General features: G+C 42.2%; 1 protein-coding gene across 8 annotated transcripts in view; it reads right to left on the bottom strand.

The window, feature by feature from the left end:
• gdpd4a (glycerophosphodiester phosphodiesterase domain containing 4a) overlaps window positions 1–13477 on the bottom strand; it is a 36657-nt gene extending 23180 nt beyond the window's left edge. For 2 of the 8 annotated variants that reach the window (XM_034701755.1, XM_034701759.1), the window contains exon 1: window positions 13278–13477. The gene's annotated coding sequence lies outside the window, so the exon portion shown is untranslated. Of the gene's footprint in view, window positions 1–1048; window positions 1193–1800; window positions 2081–13277 lie in introns of those variants that run through there. The other 6 variants (XM_034701758.1, XM_034701761.1, XM_034701756.1 and 3 more) reach the window with 5 other exon arrangements.
• Window positions 13478–19932: the final 6455 nt, after the last annotated feature.

Below are 19932 nucleotides of genomic sequence, written 5' to 3'. Positions count from 1 at the left end.
CTTCAGATGCAGTGTGTGTGTGCGTGTGTGTGTATGAGGGTGTGTAACAGGATATAGTTGTAAAGGGGAACCCAGTGTTTGAGGCTGACAGATGGTAAGTACATTAATGTGCTGATTTTAAACACACAGACCTGATCCTGGTGTCTGCAGATGCATGTTATGTTCTGGTTCTATATTTAAATCCTCTGTGCAACGTAATTCATATAACAGACTCCTTTCCGGTGCATCCTGTACCATTCATATGTCTTTTAATTTCACCTAAATGGCTAAAGTCAGGCCAACTCATCATTAAGCTGCCATGGCAACTGTGACATCAGATCTGTTATTATTACTGCTCTGAAAAGGATGATGGGAGACGGGGTAAACAAGACGAAGCCAGATGGAGTGATAAAAAAAGGGAGAGTGAAGAGAAGACTCAGAAATTACCATCAGGAGCCAAAAGAGCTGTTACAAGACGAAAAAAACACATATCCTTCCAGCAGGGTAAGAGGAAGAGTACGCTCGTTATAACGGGTCCCACACACACACTGAATAATAGATATTAAAGATGAAAAAGCAGAAGTGAAGAGTAATATAAGAGACGTATTGAATGCAAAAGCAAAGACAAGGGGGAAGGGGACGTCGTGTAAGTGAGTGGGCTCAGCACTCACATAATGACAATGGAGTAATAAGAGACAGCTGAAGTCTCTTATGAAGGACATTTTGTGAGAACAGCAGAGTCAGGTCTAATCTACGAGTGTGAAAGAGGCTCATGAGTCTGGGAAGAATGACAAGAGGAAAAAGACGGCAAGGATTTATGTGAGAAAGAGAAGAGTTATACAATTCAGTAAAAATGGGGAATTAAAGTAAACAAAATTAAGACCACGGATATGATCTTTGCATTTTCACCAGCTGAAGAGAGACAGTAAATGTGAGTGTGGGGAGGACATGCAGTGGATGGTCAAGGTTAGAATTGAACCTCTGCAATGAGGACTAGAAGATGAACTGTACACACGCTGTATAAAATAACTGGAGGGAGTCCTGACATGCGGCCCAAGCTGAGACTCACCTGCTCATGAGAAGAGCGGGGACTTAAAACACTAAGAGACAGATCTTCTCCTCCTTCACTTCCACTTTAATCCTTCTTTCGTCCAGTGGTGTCTCCAGTTATTGTTTGTTATGTTCTCTGCTGCAAACTTAAACTTCAGAGGAACTTTGGCCAGTATTGTGAAGGTTTGTCAGCCATTTTTGTTTCTCTGCTTTCTGTCAGGTCAAGAGTATTTCCATTTCCTGTCAGGGAAGTTGAGAAGAACACTGAAGATTTGTACTTCCCATGTTCAGAATCTAACTTTTGTTAGTTTGATCTTTGTCAGCAACGGCGCCCCCTCTGATATGATTTTGATGCACACTGCTCAACCAAATGTTCCTGCTTTTGCTTCTATTTTTATTCAAGATGTACAGATGTCACATCAAAATCAAAGTCAGAGTTGTAACCTGCTGCAAAGATCAAACAGGATGTGATCCAAAAACTGGCAAATGTTCATACTATAATACTACTACATACTACAATAAAAAAGGTGGGCAGTTAGGAAGGAACTTTTATTGTAGTAGAGTCACAGCTTCTGTCACGGTCTTATTTTCTATAATGGTATCATAAACAGGATATGGTCCATGTTCTACCCTATTAATTACAAGCAAATATAGAAACTCAGAGTCATTAAGGTCTGAGATTTGAAACAGTGACACTAAAATTCCTCCAAACTTACATTTTTAAGGTTTTCATGGTAAAAGGAGGGATGACTTCTCCAGCACTGTACTTACATCTCCACTCTCTGCCTTCACGTCAGCCCAAATCAGTTACCTCACGGCGAGGCAGCTGGATTTGTGAGGTAACAGGTCACGCACTCACTTCTCCAAAGCCTGTCCAGATTAGCTTCTGCAGCGGAACAGGTCTTAGCGACACCTCGACCAGCAGACACAATGATACTGTTGAGGGGGAAACTCTTACTGCCCAAACCGTCAACAAGCCCGAGTGTTTAAGAAGCAGGAACCAGTCTTCAAAAATTACAATGATCTATATCCTGATGCATTTTGTTTTTCACTGAACAGGCACAGTTGTAAAAGAAGAAGTGATTCCAAATATGACCTGTCATCATGTTTCGGTCCAGGCTGCAAGTGAGATCACAACCGAGACAGAAGCAACTTCTTGTTTCCTGAGACAGAAGCAACTTCTTGTTTCTTTGAGTTTTGATCACAGTACTAATGCAGAACTGGACAAAAGTTTGGGCAGGATAATAGATCTAAGTTTCCATCTCTCACAGGGAGTTAATGCCAGTAGCTGAATGTCAATATACATTCTATATACACCACATTATGTGATAAACTCAACTTCTACAAGTCAGACGGCTCCTGACAGCCGATGGGAGCAAGGCTTTTTTCTATCAGCCTCCAGTCTGGCCTCAAAGTAGGTCAGATGTATGACAGGTGGCGACATGAAAGAGAGAGTGCAGACACCATAAGGACTCTGAGCTCCTAAGGCCTCCTGAAGGAGAGAAGATTTCTGAAAGTTACAAAAGTCTTGTTGTTCACAAAGCAAGGACACCGACAAAGACAGCGCAGAGAAAGAAAGGAAGGAAGGAGGGAGAAAAGGAGAGGAGCAAGATGATAAACTTAAGATTAAAATGTGTTCTGATATCACAGAAGCTTCCTTGTTATTATTTTCTCACACTTTTCTTTTCATTGGCATCCACTCATCCATTCTCTCTCCGTGCATCTGTTTATCTACTACACTATTTCACTGTCTCTCAACTAATTGTCTTAACCTGAGATTATTTCATCCTCTCTTCTCCCTGCTCTCTCCATCTGTCACAGTTTCTCTCTCTCGCTCTCTCTCTCTCTGAATAGCCTTTGGACATTGGCCAGTCCTTTAGTAGCGTGACATTAAACTACATGAGTGGACAGCACTTTATCAGGCATGCTCTTTGCAAAGAGGCACAAAGTCAGCTAAGGTCACTTTTATATGTATGTACTTTATATATTCACAGGACACACTGATCAGTAATCAAGATATAGAAATCTAAACTAATCTGTGTTTTTATGTAAAACAGTTTAAAGCCTCTCACTTTCTAAATGTGCAAAGTATCCTGGAGTACTTCATGTTTGGAGTTTGATAGCGTGTTAAAAACACTGCAGCAGATCTTAAATGTCAGCCGCTCCTGCAGCTGTGTTTCTCTGCTGCTGTGGGTGTAAGTTCTGAGTGACATAACCGATGATTCAACTCCTCCAAAAACTCCAAAAATCAATTCAGACAGGACGTACAGCAGCCTACATCAGCAGGTTACCTAACCACGCTTTAAAAGTTCAGATATTTAAATTTCATACTGTGACCAATAACTCCTTGCAAGCTGCGGCACTTCTGACCTCCACAGAGGAGGCAACAATAATGAAGACTTGTTCACAAAGCATCAGTTTTTTTGTACAGCGTTTTTGTCTGAAGCGATTGAGGTCACAACCTGCTCCATTATCCACGTCTCAGGTCACAAAGGTGCTTATCTGCCAGGAGAGAGTGCTAATGCAAAATGTAGGTTGAAGTTCAGCGTAATGCATCTGAGGCCCTGATACCTCAGCTTGGCGTACATTATGGAGAGAGCTATAGGTGCACAGACATCTTGAGGAGACAAAGAGTTGGAATATTGATCTGAGAGTGACTGGATTTCACTTTCTGCTCTTAGGTGTGTAGATAACTGGATTGTGTTGTGCTACAGAGGAGCCCAAAGGCAGGAAATCCCTTCACAGTTCGGTGTTACCCACACATCGCTGATACCACAGTTTGTCTTCAGCCGCCCCATGAATCACTGCTGACCAGCTTCACATTTTTCTATCCGTGTAAGATCAATCATCACGTTGGTCTCTCGTCACGTTCTGCCCCTCACGTTTGATAACCTGCAGCTCCCAACACGACACGTGCTCCGCTGCAGGTGACTAGAGAGAGATGTTATTCAGTGCATCCCACCTGTTGATGCATTGATTGAGGAAAGACGTCTCGTGTTGAATATGAGCCTGTTTTAGAAAGTGTGCGCAGTTGTTTGCTTTCAATGTCGTTTGATTGTGGAGGAATGAAGGTCATTAACAAGCCTCGTTCAAAAGCGGATCTCCTGTAGTGGTACTCAGAGAAATATTTCAAAAGATGAGTTTGGATATAAAACATGCTGCTGATGAGAACTGTGACAGATCAGACACAGAGGAGGGAACAAACATAAAGAAGGTAGCACATTTAATTTAACAACTAAACTAACCATAGGCGATAGATGACACTGTGCTGAAAAGAACACGACAGCATTCCTCATATGAAACAGGTAAGCTGGCTTTCCCCCAAATCCACTCACTTCTGTTCTGATCTAAACTTAGAGGCGGTCTTTCTGGTCAAGGTTGCATGCTTCTGAAATAATCTCTTTTTGTAAATCCTGTAATAAATACACTGATATGTTAAACTCAAGCACACGCACAGAGCGCATGAAACATTAACCAGAAGCCCCCGGTCCTCAGGGATGTTTGCAAACAGCTGTAACCACTGAACCCCTGCAGCACCGCAGGAGCAACATGACGCAGGTAAGAGTCCGTGTTTGACACAGAGTCAGACAGGCAGCACTGCTGATCCCAGGGCGGGATGTCCTCTGGTACATCACCGACAGGCAAACAGTCAGAAGGAACAGGTGAAAGCGACGCCATATGTTCCCCTTTAAGAGGAACTATTCAAGTATATCCAAACACGGGTGAACACACGATCCATCCAGCCTTTTATAACAGCTGATTCACCTCTTCTTTATGTAACTCTGAACTGGATTCCTCTAAGTTGTTTTCTGAGATGCTGAAAAGTGATCAAAGCAGCAGCTTGTGTTTTAACATCAGAAGGAGTTTTGTTGCATCCGACATCCCACTCAGTATATCACAAACTGCAATGCAGCAACAGCAGCCTGGACTGACATGGAGTCATCACAAACTCATCACAGAACATTTCAACAGGCAACAGGGTCCTGCTTATAGGTCTTTATGTGAGAAGGGCAAACAAAACCAGCTGTTGATGCTGGAAGGAGGTCTTTAAAGATGCATACAGGGCCCAGGTTTTTGTTCTGCACCCCCGGCCTCCGACTTCCCATCAAACCAGCACAGGAGCTGCAGCTGAGCTGTCTTACGTCTTCATCTCTGCATGATGTGGGGGGCTGAGGCAGCTGTATAGAGAATAGGTTGGCAGTCTGTCATGTTTTACTTGCCTACTCGGCTCCATTACATCCGACAGGAGCACCGACTGCCTCGTGTCCCTGCCGAGAATTAAATTATAACCTGACAGGCCTGAGTACAACTGAAAATATGGCACCTGTTCACATGGACCGTTCTCTCTCAGCATCCAGAGGACCCAGAGGCAAATTCAGGGCAGCCTATTACAGTGAGATGTTCATGCATTCATGGTTATAATGAACACAATCCTGCAGGCCTGGTATCGCCTGCCTTTACTTAAAAAACATTCATCTTTCTTTAGAGATACAAAATATAAAACATTTCTCCCCTGCCTCCTTGCTCATCTTGTCCTTTATCACTTCAGTTCATCTTACCTTTTATCACTAAAAATTTTCCAAGTTGGAACCAGTTCTTGATGCCCAAGCCTACACAAGAACTATTCTTCCTGTTGCAGATTCAATTAAATGTATGGAAAGAACATGCTGAGAGGAATGGGGCTACAAATGACTCATCTCCGTATTAACATTTCATCTCAGTGCACACAGTAAGTGATTGCATGGGAAAGTAAATCACAGAGGACCTATCAACTCGGTGGCTTCTTCATTACATCTGCAAAATTTAATTTACAGCAAAAAAAAAATAAAAAAGCTCAACCGTAAAATCTGCTCAGGAGCAATGTTCAGTGGAGTCACAGTCAGAGATTTAACAGCAAGGCTGTTGTATTGAATTGCAATAAATCACACAGATGTACCTCTTAAAGTTGTCAATAAATGCATTTGGATGACTGTCAAATAAGTAAGACTCCATTATTTCCATGCAAGCTTGCAAAACAAGACCACAATCTGCAGCTGTAAACAAACACAGAGGGAACAGTCTGACCCAACCTCTCAGTGCAAGAGTTATACACAGGTCTCATATATGACCCCTAACAGCTGGAAATGTTAAATTAATAATGAAGAAAGATTTAGATTCTACTTCAGGTTTATACAATGTGTTTCCAACTGAAGCAATCATAAAACTGACCTCATGGAAAACATAACAGAAACAATCAACAATGTTCATGTTGTAGCAAAACCATTACTGCCAAATTCCACCAGATCTGTGTCCGGTCTGTCTCTGATCCGTCACAGCACCAGATCTGATAGGTTTCTATTCTAGTCAATGTGTTAACTTCCACTGGATCCGCTCCGTTGCGTTCCGGCTAATCCGGCAGGTCGGAGCCCTCTGGATCAGATACACAAGACTTCTATTTGTGCCGGATCCCGGAGCACGACGCATCAATCTCAACAGAGCAGATGGAGCGGGACAGGAAGTCAGGTTTCACCAAAACAAAATGAAAACATCCGGTTGATTTTCAGAATAAAACACTCTGTGTTATCACCAGATCGTATTTCACTTAACTACAACAACAAATCGTCATGATGAGCGGAGCCAGGCCTGGAGTCAACAGGTCAGAGGTTTTCAGAGGACCAGAAAGACAACATGGATGAGGAGAGGAGGAGGAGAATCCTTGATTCAGGGATTACAGAAGGGGAAACCTCGGTCACATGACTCCAGCTGTCCGGCAGTCCTGCTCTGTGTTGCATTCCAAAAACGTAACCGGTGGATATTAATGAACGAGAGAACACGGAGCCAGACCGTAGCGGATCTGGTGGAAGTCCTGTGTTATCTAATGTTTACCCCGTCTCGTTGCTATCATCTCAGAACCCAAAGGGAACAGCTAAAAGTAAATGCAGCAAACAACATTAACACAGCATTAGACTGATGAAGAACATCCACGTCATGCTTCTTCAGCGATCTGGTACTTTCAGAATCGTTTGATAGCTACCCAGGATTTTTCTTTAACAGTGACATCAACAGCTTGCAACAGCAGGGGCGTGGTTTAAATCCCAGAGAGTTTCTGGAGTGTCCTTTAAACCAGGCACTTAATCCCCGCTGCTCATGTGGAGCTGCACGACTGCAGGATGTGATTATGCTCAAGATAAGATTAAACTTTAAAGATCCCGTGGGGGAAATAGAATATTAAAGCAAGAGATGTTTGAATAAGAAGCAGGAAAGAAATATGAGAGCCCAAAACCATAGCGGTGAGAAAAACAGGAAGATTCTTGCATCATAGCTGGACTACAGTGGATGAATAAACACAAGAGCTCATCTGCGTACTCTCCTGCCTGTTAAACGACACAAGCTGCTGCAGAAGTGAATAAAGCAGCGAGTGACTGTCGCCCCTCATGCTGCTCTTTTTCCCTGAGATACCCTGCAGCAGACCCTGCAGCTGAATGTGATTGGTCCCAGACTGACTGAGTAACACCAAGAGAGGCCGGTGGTGACGAAAAAAGCAATCACAGAGCTGAATGCTGAATACACAGTGCTGCAGGCTGCCCAAGTGTGCTTCAGCGTGTGTCCCTTTTTTCAGTTTAAAATATGACGCAGCAGAGCTCACAACACTGAGGGAGAGAGATGCTGCGAGAGAATGTGCAGGCAGCATGTAGGCTTAAGAGAGACAGACAGATGCAGAGAGAGACAGAGAGCAGAGGAGACAGGACGCAGAAAACAATACAGCTTCTGTGTCCAAACCAATCAGCTCGTCGCTGTCGCTCACTGTCCACACTCATCGCATCAACAAACACTACGAGCATGAGATCATCTCAAAGTTTACGGCACACTGTAATCAGTCATGCTGCATCTTGTTATTCAGCTGATATATTTGAGGTTATTTACACAATGACTTCAGAAGAATGTTGTCAGTGTGTGTGATTCAGGAAATTACCATCAGGTACCACAGACTGTATAAAAAATGGACTTAGTATCTGTGGCATCACCCATCTGTTTCTCCTCTATCCCTCTCTCCAACTCGGTCTCAGCAGATGTGTGTCTAACATGAGTCTGGTCCTGCTCGAGGTTTCTGCCTGTTTAAGGAAGTTTTTCCTCTCCACTGTAACTAGCTAAATACTGCGAGGTGCAATGCTCATGGTGGATTAAGGTGGGGTCAGACTGAGTCTGATCCTGTCTTGGTGTTGGGTCTCTGTTGATAATTTAACATAGAGTGGTGTAGACCTGCTCTGTTTGTAAAAGTGTCTTGAGATAATGTTTGTTGTGATTTGGTGCTATACAAATAAAGATTGATTGATCTGTTCCTGAAGCGCTGTTTTGAAGTCGATCGTCGGCGGGTGCCATATTGGAAATGCCGAACTCAATCAAACTTCATCCGAGCTAGTGTGAGGTAAAGAGGCGGGCCTTTGGCGCATTCATAAACAGCTACAAGTCAGCCATGCCCTTATTTGGGCAAAACTTGTATGTTTAATATCTTTGAATACACTGAGTAAGAAAATAATACTCCCCCTGTACAGTGTGTGCCAATCAAGCAGCAACCTCAGATTTTAAAAAATGAAGCCCATGAGGAAGTGCTAAAAACTGCAGTTCATAAAGCGTCCACTAGAGGCTGGCTGCAGAAACAGGGAGCCACATACACACCCATTCAAAGAAGATTATCTTTACAGCAGAAAGAAACATGTTTACAGCCTGGATCAAAAAACAGTTTATGTCTGAGTAGCTCATTTCTATCGGCACACACTGTACAGGGGGGTGATTTTTTTTCTAACGCCACAATTCAGAAGATATTAAAGGTATGAGTTTTGCCCAAATAAGAGCATGGCTGACTTGATTGACAGGCGGGAACACTGTAGCTGTTGGCTAGGAGGATAAAAGGCCCGCCTCTTTACATCACACTAGCTCGGAGGAAGCTAGGTTGAGTTCAGCATTTCCGATATGGCTCCCGCCGACGACTGGCTTCAAAGCAGCGCTTCAGAAACAGATGGGTGACGTCACGGATACTACGGTCTATGGTGCCGATAGAGAAATTAGCTCTTCAGACCTGAACCGTTTTTTGAACCAGGCTGTAAACATGTTTATTTCTGCTGCAAAGATTGTCTTCTTTGAATGAGTGTGTATGTGGTTTCCGGTCCTTCGGAAGCCAGCCTCTAGTGGACGTTCCATGAACTGCAGTTTTTAGCACTTCTGCATGAGCTTCAGATTCTAAGACCAGAGGTTGCTGCTTGTCAGGTACTCATTGTAAGACAAGGAAGTAAACACCAACACTGAGTTTCTTGTTTCTTGAAGGTAAAAGGAAACAACAGGATTAAATCAAGTTCAGTAATCTCAGCAGCAGAGCGTAACACTTACATCTCAACAATGGAGCAGAACAGCTTTTATGACAGCCTGTAATGAAAAACCAGACAGAAACTTTTTTTTGTTTTTACAGTTCAGACAGAGTTTCTCACTAATAAACAGCTTGTCCTCTTTCTGGCATACGTTTTTTTTTCACTGTCTGAACACAAACCCAGACAGCAGAGAGCTCAGATACAGGTCATGAAGAAGAGTGAATCAGCAGTGATGATAATGAGTCGTGGCAGATTAATGATAAGCCAACCAACATATTGATTCATTAATTTAACTACTCGGTATAAGTGGTTATCATCACAGCCTCGGTGAAGGGAAATAAGCCATATCAGAGGATGATTTAATTGCTTTTTAGCGCTAGACTGGGATCTCCGTCAGCCTGTGGGGATACGCTGTCACAGCAATAAAACCAGATTAATTAACATGCACAGAAAATTAATATAAGAGTTAGAGATCACCTGGATGAAACAATGCACATGAGACCATGACAACTTTTAATTCCAGCTGTACGACTCCCACTCGTCTTTAAAGAGCGTGGTACTTGCTTCTGTAACTTATGAGCTGCGTTCAGGGAAAAACAAAAGGTCAGAAGGCTTACGTTAGAAGTTCCTCATGTCAGTGAGTGCAGAGATGGGAATTGATTTGATTATAAAAACACAAAGTTTGCAGTGTCGAGAGGCAAGTCGATCAATTGTAGCTGCTGTGCTGAACACGTGAGAGACAGAAGAGTGGAATCTGTTTCTGCTACTCATCATTAAAACTTTCACTTATTGTTTACCTCTCTGTATTGAGTCTTAATTGTCTTATGTGGTCTTAACCTCAGCACAAAAACAACTTGTTCACCGTGAAAAACTGGGTTCAGATGTTCTGCACTTAATCTTATTCAATTACAGTCAAACCTGATGAACCGAGGTCGAATACAGAAGAGGTTTGATAGCTTGCAGCCACAGACGCCACTGGTGTTTCAGTGTAAAGTGTGACCCTGTTAACTGGTGACTCTTAGATGGGATGAGGTTCTTTTTATATATACGTATATATTTTGGGGGGGGCTTTTTGCCTTTATTTGATAGGACAGCTGAAGAGACACAGGAAGTGTGGGGAGTAGAGAGAGGGGGAGGACATGCAGGAGATTGTCGTGGCCGGGAGTCGAACCGGCGACCTCTATGACGAGGACTGTGGCCTCGGTATGTGGGGCGCTTAGACCGCTAGCCCACCAGCGCCCCGACTGTTAGATGAGTTAAATTTTATATTACACGACAAAATAAACTATAGGATGCATTCGAGAGGACTCTTCATGGTTCAACAGCGGTTGTAATCACGACAATCACTGACACGTCACCAGTTAGCACGGTCACTCTTATCACCAAAACACCGGTTACTTGGAAACGTTCATAATCCTGTATGAATTCTTAAGAGCTTGAGTCTGAGGTGGAGTATAGATTCTGACAACAGACCACAGAACAACCAGACACTTTGATGCTGCCCACAAATTTTAATTCAGTGTTTAAAACTCACTAACTCGCCTGAAGGATTTGAGCTAAACGCTGCTTCCATTGCGCACGCAGATTTTCAATGATGTAGGCTATAAAGGGGTCTATAGAGAAACAAGCAAACCAGTACAGTCAGTTCATCATTGCTGGCCATCAACAGCATTTCTACAATTTGCTTAATTTCTGTGTCCAGTACTGATTAAAGAAACTATTCTGAGTTTTCCTTCAATTCAAAAAGCTTCAACAAGGTTTTAACTAACACTCATGACCTTACAACACAACCTTACTTGTACCCAAGTGATTTACTGTCACATGAAGCAACACTGCGGTCCGTTAATTAACTTATCGTTCAAGTTCCCGATGAGTCCAAGTGTGTCACTGTCCACATAAGCATCAGCACACGTTGCCAACACAGACTTTACTTGGAAGAGTCTTATTCAGTCTCAGCTCTCGTGGAGAGTTAGCCGTGTGAGAGCGACGCTGACGTCATGCCTGCACACTGGACGGCTTAGCAGAAAGAGACGCTTGTTTATTTTGACCGGGTGTAAAGAGCTTTGGTGTCAGACAGGCGGCTGAGAGGGAGCTAAAGCATGACACCCAAGTTCTGATGTCCTGTCCTAAAATAAAACACGCGGTTGCAGATTCTTGGTTCTTCACATCCTGATATAAATTGCCAAAATAAAAGACATGGTGATATCTGTTTTTCCTGATACCGTGCAGCCCTACTGCAGATCTTAACAATGAGGGGACTTATACAAAACTATAAGCTAATTTAGTTTGCAAATCAAAGACAATGCATGTCAGAAATATCTTACTTGATAAGGCAGAAGACAGCACTATGATCAATAAGCAGCTGATCATGTGCTGCCAGTCAGCCCACACTATTGGCATGTCTCTGCCGCCTCTTTTACACGCCAATTAAAAACTGTTAGTCACTTTCAGTATGTTCCAGTAACATTTACACCCCAACCCACTCCCTGACTCCAATATATGTCACTGCTGAAGCGTGTACATCATTACACTCTGCTACTGTGCATCTCAAATCTGTGCCGCTGCATCATATCACCTGACCGATCACACATATCAGAATATCAGTCACAGGTGAGTATTTCAGTGACATGTCGTACAAACTAGTCTCACTCTCAAAAAGCAAAAGAAACCAAGCCAGCTATGAAAAAAATATCTGTAGTTCTCTAAAACCTGAAGGACAAGGTAAGAGATGGAGAGCATGTGATGATGTTTTGCAGCTCTCAGGCTGTGGGTAAACAAACTATCATGCATATACATGACCAGATACTCCATGAGCATCTGCCTTGATGTCAAAGACGGGACCCTCTGAGATTTTTTGGCAAGTTCCACTCCATCTCTGCGTCCGTCAAACCAACTTCACATCCATCTTCCCTCAGACAGCTGTGGCTCTATAAACTGACCTTGGCTGAGCGATGAAAGCAAAAAATCTGATGTCCTGCTGCAACGTGACTTGGACTCCTGACAATGCTCATTGACCGGCTGGTAATCTAGACAGATAGTCTGCCCGCGTGAAGTGCATTGATTGGTATTGATCCAAACGATAACAATAATGCAGCCTGACAGAAACGCGATTCAGTTTGCTGTCACGCCGAACAGCTGCAAGAGAGGCAATCAAACACGACAATGACACCAGATCAGCAAATCTGCAGAGGAAATGTTTGAGTTCTTCACTTTCAGGGTAATTGATGCTGGGGCAATGAGTGTTGAGACACTGAAATGCTCTCAATGAACACAAAGCAGTCCTATAGGGTGGGAATAACTCTTGATATGACACCCACTGGAGTCTGCTTAAATTGATGCATTGCAAGATAGCATGATCTGAATAACACGTGCAGGATTAATATCTGCAGCCTCACCAGGAGGAGTCAAATATGGGAAATCTATTTACAGATACACAAATTAAAATGTCCATATTGTCAGCCATACTAGAAGTAGTTGTAGTAGGCTGACAGATTGCTATATGGATATTTTTCCACAACCTGTCATGATAAAACAATTAACTGGATAACAGATTTACATGTTTTGTGCCTGTGATGACACTTCAATAAAAAGGTGATTTTTTCCTTTAATTAAACCATATCTTACTCCTTCATGTAAATACACAAACATGGAAAACTCAACTTATAGGATGTCATATTTAATTGTTTTTCACATCCAATTTACACATTTACTTGATTCAAACATTATTATGATACATGTAGTGGTTAGATATGAGACTGTTTACAATTGAAGTCCACAATGTTCAGAGAAATTGACATTGAGTCTCCTAATCATTTATCCAGACCATGCAACACAAGTGAGAACACAGCGCAGTGAAGATGTTAGAATAAACTCAACAGAATAAAGACATGTATGAACATCACTCACCTGAGAGTCTCTCTCTCTCTCTCTGTGTGCAGCCTCTCTGTCTGTAACTCTCTCTTCGTCTCTTCGTCTCTTCTGCTTCGTCGTCGTCTGCTGCAGTAAGTCTCGTGCAGCCTCTCTCGAGCTCCGTGTGTTCCTGCCTGCGCGAGGACACGGGGATGACTACAGGAGCAGCACGCGCTGCAGCCGCGCGAGGAGAGGATGAGAACTGCAGGCACGAGGCGTCCGTGAGGGGCTCCGACCAACCTGTTGCTTACGTCACACAGATGCACTCCCATTTCTCTCCTGATCTTTAGAAATAAAACTCAGTTTGTCCATTTCAAAGGGAATAACAAGAAATCCAAGGCATGCAAAAAAATACAATTGATTTTATGGTTTTTTTACTGTATTTTTATAGAAAATAAAACTTTATATTCATTTAGAATACTGCATTTAAAATGAGTAGAATACATTAAATTAATCTCAATCTCCTGATTTTAAAGGAGATTAATTAGTAGTTTCCTCGAGATTGCAGGTGGGCTTTAATGGAAACCAAACATTGCATATAACTGAGGTGATGGAGGATTGTGAATACAGAAATCAAAAAAGCCAATTGATGTATTAATGTGCTAAACATACTAAAATATCCTAAAACTTCAATAGACATGATAAAAGTGCTGAGGGTTCCATTTAAAACGCATATCAGAGAACAGTTAACCAATACAAACTATACAATCACATGAATGAATAAGAAAATCTGGACTTAAGTCTTAAAATTGGAGCAGGAATAAAGCTTGTTTTGTACCGCTTTGTGCTGCACCTTGGGACTAAAAACCATCATCCAGAGTGAAGGAGCTGAAACTCGTTGTGCAAAGGGTGTGAGGCATCATTTAAAATAGAGGTCCCTATCTGCTGTACCTGTTTAGTGTACAGGGATGCTGGTATGCCTGTGGCTCACCTCCTCAATCTCCTTTTAAATCATTTTAAATGCTAGGTTGTATCTTTGAGATTGCAGGTGGAAACCAAACATTGCATATAACTGAGGTGATGGAGGATTGTGAATACAGAAATCAAAAAGCCAGTTGATGTATTAATATTAATTTGTCTTAAAAATCTCTTTTAGTTCCTTTTTTTTCTTGTATATGTTTGATGTTTATGGAGGAGCAAAGTAAAAAATAAAACCTGTCCATTATTAATCATGTTTTTTATGATGTGCTCATCCTGTGTCTTATTATTAGTAGAGTTGCCCTGGTAGTAAATCCAGTACAGCAGTCATAACAGGAGTAAATCCCTGTGTAGTACAGAGCAGGAGACATTTCCAAAAACAGGCAAATATCAGGCTACAGTTTGTCTTACATAACCAGAGCCGAACTTGATCTGAATTTCAATCACTTTCATAAACTCAACTTATCTGTAACAATAATCTTTTTGTAAGGAGGGACATGCATCAGATCAAACATGGATTTGAAGCACAGCACAATAACTCTGCTCTTGTTATGTCTGGCTTTTGGGAGGCATGTCTCATATGGAGGACTCACTGTCATTTCATACAAATGAAAAAAGACTGATGAGTTATTTCACGTTCATTTTAAAGTCTTAACACCTGACATGAGGTAGAGTATGGAGACATACAAGCATTACCTTGTTTAATGCATAATATATTAATTTTTCAAGAGTTTATTTAACTCCTTTTTACAGACACAACCAGGAGTATAGTAGTTCAGATTGTGGATTACTCATTCGATGACATTAAACTCATTCATGTTTCTATAGAAGCTCGGATAGGACTCTGGAGAAGTCATGCCAGTAAGATTTGTAGCATTTTAGACTTGCATTCAAAACAATAACAATAACAAAGACATGTTGATCATTTGAGTTGTAGTCCAATATTTTAATAACCACCACCTCAGGAAGAAACCATCTTTATAGACCACGTTCTGAAATCTAATAAAATAGAGGGAAAACTAGCACCAATGTCGGCCCATACATCTGAAATTATCATAACAACATTAAAAATGATATATATAATGCAAACCACATGTGCTGTCTCACTTCAGCATGTGCACATTGTACCTGTTTGAAGGAGATCTGGGTGTAATGATCATGCTTTTACCTTATCAGTACAGATTTCATGATGCAAAGTGATTGTATTTTTGATTTACTCTGGATTTAGGAGGGACATGTTGCTAACTTGAGTATTTAAATAACAGCAGATAGATAGATACTTGCACTCTTTGAGTTGAATATATTTATTGCACGTCATATCGTTATTGTGATACTGAACGATGTAATCACAGATCACATATTTTTCTCATATTAAGGTCTCCTGCTAACTTTCATCCTGACCAGGTGTCAACTGGTATGACTCTCATACCAATAGCAATTTTATTTATAAAGCACATTTCCTCACAGGTAAGCTCAATGTGCTTTACATGGAGGATAAAAGCAAACAGCAATCAAACAAAAAAGCAAGTGTTTCCAAACATGCAGCCAGTCACATCAGTCATCTTATTTACATGCACACAGGGTAACTATTTATACACAGGTTTTGAGTTAAGTATCAAAAATGCAGACAGTTGTGATGGACTTTAAGTCAGCAGGCAGTTTGTTCAAGAGAGAAGGACCACAGTAACTATCCATCATTTACAATTAAATGAAATGGAAAACTTGGGTCTGGTTGTTTTAGGCATTTTAGTTTGTGAATGTCGCATATCAGCTTTAAAAACAGAGAAAATCTATAACTACTGGAGACACTCAAGATGTCTTTTTCTTTTGAGCTTTTGTTCCCAATTTCAGATTTGAACTTGAAGCTGTTTGCTGTCCACGTTCCCTGAACATGACACAGAGCTGCTCCATGTGAGCATCTCAAAGCCCGACAGCGTCAGACTGCGGTTGAACCGAGCAGCTCCCAGGTGTGAATGTGAGTAACAGTATGAATGTGAAGCACTGACAGGAATAAACTCTCACTCTGTTAAATTTCCCCTGATAAATAAAGAGGTTAAAGAGGGACAGACAGCAAGTTATCAGGAGTTCCTCCAGAGAGGAGAAGGAGAGAAAAAAGACAGAATAATAAAGCCTCCTTTCTTTTACAGGTCGAGACTGTCTGTGTCACACACGCACTCACACTCACACACACTCACACACATGCACACACGCACACACACTACAGGTATTGACTCAGGCTGCACACAAAGAGATGAACACATAGATATTATCTCTCTCTCTCTTTCTCTCTCTCTCTCTCACACACACACACACACACACACACACACACACACACACACACACAGTCACTGGGGTCCCCTTTCTGCTTATGTAACACCTACGTACAGCGTTGCCATCGCAACTTAGTGCACCTTTAATCATAATGCGCGGCATCTGGTCAACAAGACCCTGAGTCGCCACGGTAACAGAACCAACCTGAGCAAGGAGACGCTTCCCCCTTGCACACACACACACACACACACACACACACACACACACACACACACACACACACACAGAAGGAGAAAACAGCTTTATTACACTGTGTGAGTGATGATCAGCAGTAAAATAAGTCTGAGACATCTGTTCGCTGAGCAAAGATTAGTCTCACACAGAAACCTTCATCATCTCCGGCATCACTTCATCACATCCTGCGGCCTCCGAAGAGAGCAGTCAGTGTGTCGTGACTGTCTCACAATCCTCACCAAGAGGAGTGAGGAAGAAATCAAAGGAAGTAGGAGCGTGTAAATCCCGTGGCGTACAGCGTGCCTAGCTTCATTCTCTGTTTCCTTGAATGAGACCGTAATTAAAAAATGAACATCATGATGTATTACAGATCACTTCAAACCAGAAATTCAAACCATAAACTCATTAGAAGGATTTTACTGAGGTCATTAATCAAATGAAGGAAATGAGGAAGGCTCGTTTTCTTATCTCAGTTAGTGGAGTCGCCTCCTGCTGGCCACAGATCTACTAGTCTGCATGTTAAACTATACAGGCAGTACTGTATATAAAGATGGGAAACATCACAGCTCCACAAAAGTGAAGCTAAATTATTTAGAGCTCCCCCTGCTGACTGGCTTCAGTATAAGTCATAAACCTTGTAAGATACATTTTAATCAAACATGGTCTCTGATGTTATAGTTTAGTCTTCAACCAATCAATCTTTATTTATAAAGCGCCAAATCACAACAAACGTTATCCTCAGACTCTTTCCAAACAGAGCAGGTCTAGACCGTACTCTATGTTCTATTATTAACAAAGACCCAACATCAAGACCGGATCAGATCCAGTCCCATCTTACAGACAGGACTCAGTCTGATCTCATCTTAATCCACCATGAGCAGAGCACTTTGCAGCATTTAGCAAGTTACAGTGGCAAGGACAAACTTCCTTTAACAGGCAGAAACCTCCAGCAGGATCAGACTCATGTTAGACACACATCTGCTAAGACCTACCGTGTTGGAGAGAGGGATAGAGGGAGATGAAGAGAGAGAGAGAGATGATAGTGGTGAGACAGATAGTAGTAGTTGTAGCAGCAGCGATTCAGAGGAACCCATGAGACAAAGGAGCTCAGGGACTCCAGAAAGGTCTGTGGTTATTTCTGAGAATGTTAATTCAATTAGAAATTGGGTGCTAAAAATAGGGTGTGTATTGGGGTGTGTTCAGGATCAGGAATATAAAAGGAGGAGAGAGAAAACTTAACAAACACAGAACAACAAAAAACGTTCTATTACCGTACATGTCTGCTTCAAACCATCACAAAAATATGTCTTGCTGTGGACTCTACTCACCTGAATAGCTGTGTGACGTCAATCCCACATTCCCAAGAGCTGATCCTTACTGCACCACAAGTGCAAGATGTCAGTGCCTGTTGCAGGGGTATTTTGGCATCACCTTTGTACAGTAGAAGAAGATGGAGACATGTTGTTCATCTTTAGTCGATACTATAGACAGAAAATTACAAAAACAGCATCAAAGAATATGAAATGCTGTGATAATGCTAAGAAAGGTGCATCCACTGAGAACAGAGACTGTTGGAGGGATCTAGGTCTCTTCGTGTGACGTGGTTATCCCATATGAGGGCACGAGTATGCTTATACACGCTGAGCTCTGCAGTGGAAAGCTGATAACTCTGCTGCAGATGCTTTTCTAATTAGGTGCACTAAGAATGCAAACTGTGTGTTGCATTATAGACTAATAGATAATGGACTACAGGGACCCTCTTTAGTCATGCTGGTTGTGGGTTTTTTTGTGGTTTTTGGGGGGGTGTTCAACAGAGTCTGGAGTGTCATCAGTCCTCCCTGTGGACTCTTGGATCAATGAAAGTGACATCACCTGGCGGTCCGGTAAATGTCCCCCTTTCTCCTGAGTCTTCCAGCAACCATCATCCGCAGAGTCTGCCTGAGGCTCCGCTCAGAGCTGGATCCCTGATCTGAAGTGGGCCACAGCATCCTATATACCTCCACATCTGCTCGCTCCATGCAAAGATGTGAGCTTTACTTTAAGGTCTGCAAAATGAATCTGCATAACATCAGAGAAACACTCATGCATTGCATCATTTTAAGTGGTTAAAGATATTTTGTTCTGCACTGAGATGGGGGATGAACCTAAATTGAGATCCTCAGAGCAGCTGGCCATAAACAGTAAACACTACGCTCGTTTAGCTGCATAACCACTTTAATATTCAGGCTGTGAGTACCACGATTTCAATAACCAGGCTGAGGAAGCACAGTTTAGCACCATGTCTCATCTGTAACTCTGGATGTCAAATTGGAAGGCTGCTGCGGTTTATATGAGAGAAAGAGTTGTGCTGTTTTCCTTCTACATCCTCGACATTAGCTGGGATGTTGACAGTTAAACATTGAACCAATCCTTCAGTCCACAGTGGGTCACTCTGGGTCAGCTCCTGTCCTTGCTTTATATATTGATATTCCTTTCTTGCCTTCAACCCTTCAGATGAAATGAGACCTCAGAAAGAAAATAAAGACACGGTCTGAAAACTCTCCTTCTCTCTGTAACCCCCCTCTCTTCTCCCTCTCTCTCTCTTTCATCCACACATTCACATAGAAAATTAAATCCTTCTGTGTCCTCACGTGTATTATATTCTTCATGCATCTTCCTCACAGTTAAACCCCTCTCCTCCTCCTCATCCTCACCTCCCTCTCTCCTGCAGCCATGCAGAGTGATCGAACAGCCCATTAGGATCCCCGCTGGCCGCACGAGGAGCATTAAACAGAGACATAAATACGCTCCTCCAGCAGCACCCCGCTCTGCTGCTCAACACATTTCCTCACACGGGGCCAAAGTCACTGAGCTCACATGTGACAGACTGCAGTGTTTGTTATTCTTCAAGGGTAATTCAGGAGTCCTCTGTGTTTTGATGAAGACATGAGAGGGATTTAAGTCCATCCTCTGCGTGGTGTCTTAGTTAGAGACACATTGAGAGATACAGAAGGAGAACAGGAGTGAAAGGAGGTCGTCTTCCTCCAGATGTTCATCCCATCGTTAAGTTTCAGACACAGGACAGTGAGGACATTTTACAGTGTTTGATTTGAGAAATTAAACCCACCTTAATCTAAAGAATGTGTTTCTTATTATAGATTTAATAAATAAAGGACTTTTGTCTTGTTAGACTTTGTGAAGAGATGCCAGCAACTCTATTTTAAGTGTTCAATTATTCTCTCCACATGTG

This window comes from Notolabrus celidotus, chromosome 14 (genome assembly GCF_009762535.1).
Source record: "Notolabrus celidotus isolate fNotCel1 chromosome 14, fNotCel1.pri, whole genome shotgun sequence".
Taxonomy (NCBI): Eukaryota; Metazoa; Chordata; class Actinopteri; order Labriformes; family Labridae; genus Notolabrus; species Notolabrus celidotus.
Note: the sequence above shows the minus strand (reverse complement) of the source record. Positions and strands in the feature narration are given on the sequence as shown.